Here is a 9,716-nt window from a genome sequence, read left to right as displayed (position 1 = left end):
TAGGGTTTTAATTCATGACTGCTTCTCTGTGCCAGAGTGACTTAGTTCCTCAAAGCAAGCATGTATTGTTTCATTCTTATGAATATAATTTTAAATATCAAGTTTTCTGATAGCCTATGATATTAGAGAACAGATTACTTCCATGATTAAGAATGTATTTGTCGCTCATAGAAGGAGATTGTAATAATATCTTACAACTGCAGCAAGTCCTTGAGGAAAATAATGTTCTGTGTAAATGTACACCTTGATTTATCTGTGTCTGTTATTCCAACTTAGTGACTGACTTTTCAATCCAATCTGATTTTTATTTCTTTCCTTCTTCCTGACAGCTCAGTAATAAATGTGCAGTAATGGGCAGATCATATTCAATGTATTCAGGTATGCAGGGAAAAACATTGTACTCTGTTGTGAAGACTGTAATTTGTATCATATTATCTTCATAAATAGTAATTTGCTAACAAAATCAGTATAATTCTGATATACTTTAGTTAAAGGTAGATATTAACAATATGTGAGAGCATCTGTATCTGGTCCAGAGGTAATTCATGTCAGATATTTTATGTATTCATAATATTTTAAATAAATAGAACACTTATGTTAATATAATTATGTGAGAATAGGGTTAAAGATGAACAACTATATGATTTTGCTTATGGTTTAAACATATACATATAATTATAAAAATATTATTTAATATAAGTTTTCCATATTTATACTGGTCAATGGAAGAAGAAAAGTTTAATGGTCTTTGATCAGGAACAAGTGATACATTAAATTTATCCTAAGGTTGGTTTTATCGTTAGCATGTGGCCTTTTGTATATTATCATAAAATAAATTAGTAGAGAGACACAGCATCTCAAAAACCTATGATTTGGCATTTCTGCTCACCAAGTAGGCTGCTGTTTTACTGTACTTATGGTTCTTGGAAGTCACAAAAGGATACTATAAAAACAAAACTAAACTAAAAAAACAGTAAAGACACAGATGTAGAGAACAAATGTATGGACACCAAGGGGGGAAAGTGGGGGGAGGGGGATGTGTGATGGGATGTTGGGATTGACATATATACACCAATATGTATAAAATGGATAACTAATAAGAACCTGCTGTATAAATAAATAAATAAAATTAAATTAAAAAAAAATTTAAAAACTCATTTATAGAAGAAAATCTCTAATCTTATTTCTTATTGTGATGACCTGGGCTATCCTTCTACAGATACCAGAGTCAGAATGTTATTTTCTATTATAATAACTTTAGCTCCAGTAGTGTAATCAGTTAGTGTGTGGCACATCTATTATAACTTTAGTTATCCCTGTGGAGATAAGTTTCATATTTTTGCACAAATAAAGTTGGTCCAAAATGGCATTACCTGACAGATAAAGTTTTGATTAATTGTATGTCACTTCAATATGATGATACAATGATTGGTTAAAATAAGCTATTTATTTTAAAATTCATATATTTTCAAGTAAAGCTTGAGTAAATGCAAAAAAAAAATTAACCATGTTCTTCTCATTTTTTGTTAGTGCATAGAATAAATAGCTTGTTAATAGGTCACCATTACAGCACAATAGTCTGTAGAAATGTTTAAAATAATAATGTTGAGATAGTAAAATTATTACCACATTGTGGCTGGTGATTGGATGGAGGAAGTAATAGAATAGCAGAATCTATAAGGCTTGTTCTGTGCTTTTATGGAGAGAGAAATGTGATTCTCATTCTCAAGAACAGAAAGTTTGGACAACAATCTTTGTTGGATTAATCTACCTTGTAATGAAAACATAAAGTTGGTGTTCTAATAGTAAGAGGTTTAAAAATTCCAGTAATTTATATGGTAGATGGTCTTACTGATTAGAAATTATCTGACTCTCATTCTATCCTATGTTTTGTCTCCTATTCTGACAAAAACTTGGACTGAGGTGGTGAATTTTTTTCCAGTAACCTCAAAGTCCTGATCTACAGCTAGAGACTCAAAAACAGAACAAGTATTTAGATTTTTTGATGCCTTTGGATTTTCCACCAACTGCCTTTGATCATTCCTTGGGAATATTGCTTTAGAATGAGCAGTGACCTATGGTTCCTAACAGTAAATCCATGAATCATCCACGTGTAAAGAAAACTAGGGTCCCATATTATCTTCAAAACCTCTCCTGTTAAAATATATTTTAATGAGAGTCTGCCTCTCTGTTGTTTCTCTAAACATACTATCTGACTCATTCTTACAGGTATAAGTTATTTTATGCAATCAATGTGTTTATAAAAAAATTTGTGTAAGAATAGAAAGCTCAGAAATGAACCAACATTTATATAGTCAATTAATCTATGACAAAGGAGGCAAGAATATACAATGGGGAAAAGACAACCTCTTAAATAAATGATAATGGGAAAACTGGACAGCTACATGCAAAAGAATCAAACTGGACTACCCTCTCACACAGTGTACAAAAATAAACTTAAAATGGATTAAGGACTTAAATATAAGACCTGAAACCATAACACTTCCAGAAGAAAACATAGGCAGAATGCTCTTTGACATCAGTCTTAGCAATATTTTTGGAGGATATGTCTCCTCAGGCAATGGAAACAAAAGCAAAAATAATCAAGTGGGACTACATCAAGCTAAAAGCTTTTGCATACCAAAGGAAACTATCAACAAAACAAAAAGACAGCAGTCTACTAAATGGGAAGGGTTAATATACAAATTATACAAAGAACTCATACAACTCAACATCAGAAAACCAAACAACCAAAAATAAAAAATGGGCAGGGGGTCTGAATTGACATTTTTCTAAAGAAGACAAACAATGGCCAACAGGTACATGAAAAGATGCTCAACATCACTAATCATCAGGGAAGTGCAAATCAAAACCACAGTGAGCTATTACCCCACACTGTCAGAATGGCTGTCATCAAAAAGACCACAAATAACAAATGTTGACCAGGATGCGGAGAAAGAGGAACCCTCATGAACTGCTGATGGGAATGTGAATTGGTGCAGCCACTGTGGAAAACAGTATGGGGGTTACTAAAATAATTAAAAGTAGAACTACCATATGATCCAACAATTCCACTTCTGGGTATTTATCCAAAGAAAACAAGAACACTAATTTAAAAAGATATATGCACCCCAGTGTTCACTGCAGCATTACTTACAATAGCCAAGATATGGAAGCAACCTAAGGGTCCATCGATAGATAAATGGATAAAGGAGATGTGATACACACTCACCGCCCCCACCCCACCCCCCACACACAGAGGAATATAAATAAACCATAAAAAAACAATGAAATGTTACCATTTGCAACAATATGGATGGACCTAAAGGGTATTGGGCTAAGTGAAATAAGTCAGACAGAAAAACACAAATACTGTATGATTTCACTTATATGTGAAATCTAAAAAAACAAAACAATCAACAAACATAAAACAGAAAGAGAGTCATAGATACAGAGAATAAAGAGCAGGTTGCTAGAGGGTAGGGAGTTGGGAGGAGGGGAGAAATAGGTGGAGTAAAGAGGTACAAATTTCAAGTTACAAAATAAATGAGTCACAATTATAAAATGTACAGTGTGGAGAATATAGTCAATAATAATGTAATGTCTTTTGTACGGTGACAGATGGTAACTTGATTGATCATGGTGATCATTTTATAATGCATAGAAATATCAAATTACTATGCTGTTCATCAGGAACTAACATAATGTTGTAGGTCTATTATACTTCGAAAACAAACAAATTTATGTGTAATTAATATTTGGGTGAATTTGATGATATTAAGAAGGAATTATATGGTCTAAACCCTTACTGGAAAATTATTAATCCATTTGAAATGTTAAATGTAATGTATCAGATTTTAAAGAGAGAAAACAATCTCCTAATTTTTTCACTGGTTATATATTTTATGCAGAGAATAATTCTATATGGTATTTTTTGTAAGTGAAAATGAAAAAGCCAAGAAAAGTCAATATAATTTTGATGAAAAATAAGAAGTGGGTGGACTTCTGTTAAGACATTACAAAACTATAATAACTACATAATTGCTATTGGTACAAGGATAAACGAAAAGACTAGAAGTAGTTACATGAAAAGCAACAATCTGGGTAGTGTTGAAGTGGTGTATCAGCTCAACAGTGTATTTTGTTATATAAACTGACCTCAGTTCCTAAACATAACCAAAGAGCAGCTGTTGGTTCCCAAAACATGATTCTTAGGTCATAGATGATGCCACCGGATTGCTGTGTCAGAGATCTGCAATGCAGATTGGACAGCAGCCCTCAAATTGTACCACAATATGGGCTGGTGATTTCTCAGTCATATATGCTTGGCTGAAAGAATACTGCCAGATACAAGTTTTTGTCATTACAGTTCAGCTTCTAATATTGCCAGTTGAGGAGATAATGTTTCCTTAAGAATACATCCTAGGAGGAGCTTCAAGATGGCGGAAGAGTAGGACGCGGAGATCACCTTCCTCCCCACAAATACATAAGAAATACATCTACATGTGGAACAACTCCTACAGAACACCTACTGAATGCTGGCAGAAGACCTCAGACCTCCCAAAAGGCAAGAAACTCCCCATGTACCTGGGTAGGGCAAAAGAAAAAGGAAAAAACAGAGACAAAAGAATAGGGACGGGACCCGCACCAGTGGTAAGGAGCTTTGAAGGAGGAAAGATTTCCACACACTGGGAAGCCCCTTCACGGGTGGAGACTGCGGGTGGTGGAGCGGGGGAGCTTCGGGGTCACGGAGGACAGCGCAGCAACAGGGGTGCGGAGGGCAAAGCGGAGACATTCCCACACAGAGATCGGTGCCGACCAGCACTCACCAGTCCGAGAGGCTTGTCTGCTCAACCGCCGGGCGGGCGAGGGCTGGGAGCTGAGGCTTGGGCTTCGGAGGTCGGATCCCAGGGAAAGGACTGGGGTTGGCTGCGTGAACACAGCCTGAAGGGGGCTAGTGCGCCACAGCTAGCCGGGAGGGAGTCCGGGAAAAGGTCTGGAGCTGCTGAAGAGGCAAGAGACTTTTTCTTGCCTCTTTGTTTCCTGGTGCACGAGAGGGGATTAAGAGCGCCGCTTAAAGGAGCTCCAAAAACGGCGCGAGCCGCGGCTATCAGCGCAGACCCCAGAGACGGGCGTGAGAAGCTAAGGCTGATGCTGCCGCCACCAAGAAGCCTGTGTGCAAGCACAGGTCACTCTCCACACCTCCCCTCCCGGGAGCCTGTGCAGCCCACCACTGCCAGGGTCCCGTGATCCAGGCACAACTTCCCTGGGAGAACGCACGGCGCGCCTCAGGCTGGTGCAACGTCACGCCAGCCTCTGCCGACGCAGGCCCGCCCCGCACTCCGTACCTCTCCCTCCCGCCGGCCTGAGTGAGCCAGAGCCGCCGAAGCAGCTGCTCCTTTAACCCCGTACTGTCTGAGCGAAGAACAGATGCCCTCAGGCGACCTACACGCAGAGGCAGGGCCAAATCCAAAGCTGAAACCCGGGAGCTGTGCAATCAAAGAAGAGAAAGGGAAATTTCTCCCAGCAGCCTCAGGAGCAGCGGATTAAATCTCCACAATCAACTTGATGTACCTGCATCTGTGGAATACCTGAATAGACAACGAATCATCCCAAAGTGAGGAGATGGACTTTGGGAGCAACGATATATATATATATATATATATATATTTTTTTTTTTCCCCTTTTTCTCTTTTTGTGAGTGTGTATGTGTATGCTTCTGTGTCTGATTTTGTCTGTATAGCTTTGCTTTTACCATTTATCCTAGGGTTCTGTCTGTCCGTTTTTTTATGTTTTTTTTAATTACTTAAAAATTTTTTTCTTAATAATTATTTCTTATTTTAATAACTTTATTTTATTTTATCTCCTTCTTTCTTTCTTTCTTTCTTTTTTTCCTCCCTTTAGTTCTGAGCAGTGTGGAGGACAGGCTCTTGGTGCTCCAGCCCAGTGTCAGGGCTGTTCCTCTGAGGTGGGAGAGACAAATTCAGGACACTGGTCCACAAGAGACCTCCCAGCTCCACGTAATATCAAATGGCGAAAATCTCTCGGTGATCTTCATCTCAATGCCAAGACCCAGCTCCACTCAATGACCAGCAAGCTACAGTGCAGTACACCCTATGCCAAACAACTAGCAGGACAGGAACACAACCCCATCCATTAGCACAGAGGCTGCCTAAAATCATAATAAGTCCACAGACACCCCGAAACACACCACCAGATGTGGACCTGCCCACCAGAAAGACAAGATCCAGCCTCATCCACCAGAACACAGGCACTAGTCCCCTCCACCAGGAAGCCTACACAACCCACTGAACCCACCTTAGCCACTGAGGACAGACACCAAAAACAATGGGAACTACGAACCTGCAGCCTGCGGAAAGCAGACCCCAAACACAGTAAGTTAAACAAACTGAGAAGACAGAGAAACACACAGCAGATGAAGGAGCAAGGCAAAAAACCCACCAGACATAACAAATGAAGAGGAAATAGGCAGTCTACCTGGAAGAGAATTCAGAATAATGATATCAAAGATGATCCAAAATCTTGGAAATAGAATGGAGAAAATACAAGAAACGTTTTAACAAGGACCTAGTAGAACTAAAGATCAAACAGTGATGAACAGCACAATAAATGAAATTAAAACTTCTCTAGAAGGGATCAATAGCAGAATAACTATGGCAGAAGAACGGATAAGTGACCTGGAAGATAAAATAGTGGAAATAACTACTGCAGAGCAGAATAAAGAAAAAAGAATGAAAAGAATTGAGGACAGTCTCAGAGAACTTTGGGACAACATTAAATGCACCAACATTCGAATTATAGGGGTCCCAGAAGAAGAAGAGAAAAGGAAAGGGACTGAGAAAATATTTGAAGAGATTATAGTTGAAAACCTCGTAATATGGGAAAGGAAATAGTTAAGCAAGTCCAGGAAGCACAGAGAGTCCCATACAGGATAAATCCAAGGAGAAACATGCCAAGACACATATTAATCAAACTATCAAAAAGTAAATACAAGGAAAACATATTAAAAGCAGCAAGAGGGCTTCCCTGGTGGCGCAATGGTTGAGAGTCCACCTGCCAGTGCAGGGGACATGGGTTCGTGCCCCAGTCCAGGAAGATCCCACATGCCACGGAGCGGCTGGGCCCGTGAGCCATGGCCACTGAGCCTGTGCATCCAGAGCCTGTGCTCCACAACAGGAGAGGCCACAACAGCGAGAGGCCCGTGTACCACAAAAAAAAAAAAAAAAAGCAGCAAGGGAAAAACAACAAATAACACAGAAGGGAATCCCCATAAGGTTAACAGCTGATCTTTCAGCAGAAACTCTGCAAGCCAGAAGGGAATGGCAGGACATATATAAAGTGATAAAAGAGATAAACCTACAACCAAGACCTTGCCCTCTAGGGGCAAGACGGGAATAAAGATGCAGACCTACTAGAGAATGGACTTGAGGATATGGAGAGGGGGAAGGGTATGCTGGGACAAGGTGAGAGAGTGGCATGGATGTATATACACTACCAAACGTAAAATAGGTAGCTAGTGGGAAGCAGCCTCATAGAACAGGGAGATCAGCTCAGTGCTTTGTGACCACGTAGAGAGATGGGATAGGGAGGGTGGGAGGGAGGGAGATGCAAGAGGGAAGAGGTATGGGGACATATGTATAACTGATTCACTTTGTTATAAAGCAGAAATCAACACACCATTGTAAAGCAATTATACTCCAATAAAGATGCTAAAAAAAAAAAAAGAATACATCCTAAGAGCCCCAGCTTAGTTGGATGCTTGGGCTCTGCTTCAGAATTGGATGGTTGATAGAAAAAATATATAAACTACTTCTGCTTCCCTTTTCATGTTTCAGCAAGTGTGGTGTATAGTTTGGCCATTTGCCCTTAGTGTACTGATATATTTGATGATATTTTAAAAATCATTTTATTTATAAAATTTGAGGTACACAATTCGTAATATTATACAAAGAACTTGTGCCAAAAATACAGCCAATAGAAAAAGTCTAATATATGAACAGGTATTTCACAGAGGAAGAAACACATATGGTCAACAGAGCTATAAAATAATGGTCAACATTATTGGTGACAAATTATATGTAAATCTAGATGACCATGTGAAACCATCATACGTAATTCCTATGGCAAAAAAAGTAATAATATTGCAAATATCAAGACTTTGAGAGGATTCAAATTCATAGGATCTCTTGTATATTGACAGTGGGAATATATCTGGCATGATTACTTTGGAAAGCAGTAAGAAATTATCTCATATTTCTGAACATTCACATATCCTACAAGTTCAGTCCTTCCTATATATTAACAATAGTCTCACACATTGTGTTATTTTAGGTCCCCTCAGATGTCAACTGAAGATAAGGGTTCAAGCACATGTGCTATATTTGAGGTGTGATCCTTAGAAACCTGAGTAGTGGAGTGTAGAATTAAGACAGGAAAGGGAAGCCCACAAATAAATGATGCATTATCAAGGAAGTTACAACCATAGTTAAATGAGGATTTATTTCTCTAGAGAAGTCTAGGAGTCTGTATAAAACTCTAGAGCACAGATCCCAGAAACATCTCAAGTGAGAGGCATGGGAAATGGCTATTTATACATCACCTTTCAGAGGTTGTTGTTTGAGAGATGCTCTGTGCTCTGCTGTGTACGTGGACAGAGAGTCTACTGCTTCCAGAGGAAGTCTTTACAAATAAAAAAGTAAAATATATATTCTTCCTGATGGTGACGTAGAGAAAATAAGTCTATGAAGGGGAGCTGGGAGTGCTGCGATTTTCAATTTTAAATAGGGTAGTCAGTGAAGTATTCCTCTCAGAAGTGACATTTGAACAGAGACATGAAGAAGGGGAAGGAGTGAGCCATGAAGGATCTGAGAGTAAGTGGCCCTAGGCAGAGCTTATAGAAAGTTGACCTGAGGTTGCATAGTTCTAAGAATGACAAAATGACACATGTATGAGTATAACAGGAGCACAGGGAGGAAGATGCATTTAGGAGAAAAAGGAATCTGGAACTTTTGGATGTTTGAGCATAGCACTGACACAGTCATGCTTAAGGTTTAAAAGGAACACTCTGGCTGCTCTGTAGTGGGGAAGAAAGAACATTCAGGAAGCTAGTGTAATAATTCCGGAAGAAATTATATTGACTTGTACCAAAGTGGTAGTGGTAAAATTGGGGGAAAGTAGTTTGATTATAGACATATTTTAGAAGGAGGAGCATGAAGGGGCTGTCTTTAGGTAGGAGCATGGACAACATATCCATTATAATGGAAACTAAAGTGAAGTGGAGGGATACAGGTGCTGAAAGTGAGTGAAGGTGGGGGCAGGGAGAGGGAGGAAAGTTAGGAGGTATATGGATTTTCCCTTCTATTTTCCCAGTGAAATGTGAAACAAACTTATTAGCTGATGGTGAAAAATGTGAAAGATGTTTTAAAGTATGGGGGAGAGAAGGAAGTTATAAAACGGTTTCTAACAGTGCTGAAAGATTTAATGGGTTAGAGCAGTGCTTCTTAGAGTATCTATGGTGAAGTGCAAGTTTTTGTTTGTTTTTAATTTCCAATTTCTCATGGACACCTAAGATGCAATAAAAATGAATTATTTGGAAAATGAAATAAAAAGCGTGCAGCATACAAATCCACTTTTTATTATTAGATTCAACAGACATTATTACTCCGTCAAATTGCTATAACGTTTTATAAAGGCTG

Source organism: Tursiops truncatus, chromosome 3, assembly GCF_011762595.2.
Source record: "Tursiops truncatus isolate mTurTru1 chromosome 3, mTurTru1.mat.Y, whole genome shotgun sequence".
In the NCBI taxonomy this organism is placed as follows: domain Eukaryota; kingdom Metazoa; phylum Chordata; class Mammalia; order Artiodactyla; family Delphinidae; genus Tursiops; species Tursiops truncatus.
The sequence above is the reverse complement of the archived record's forward strand: the minus strand, read 5'-3'. Positions refer to the sequence as shown.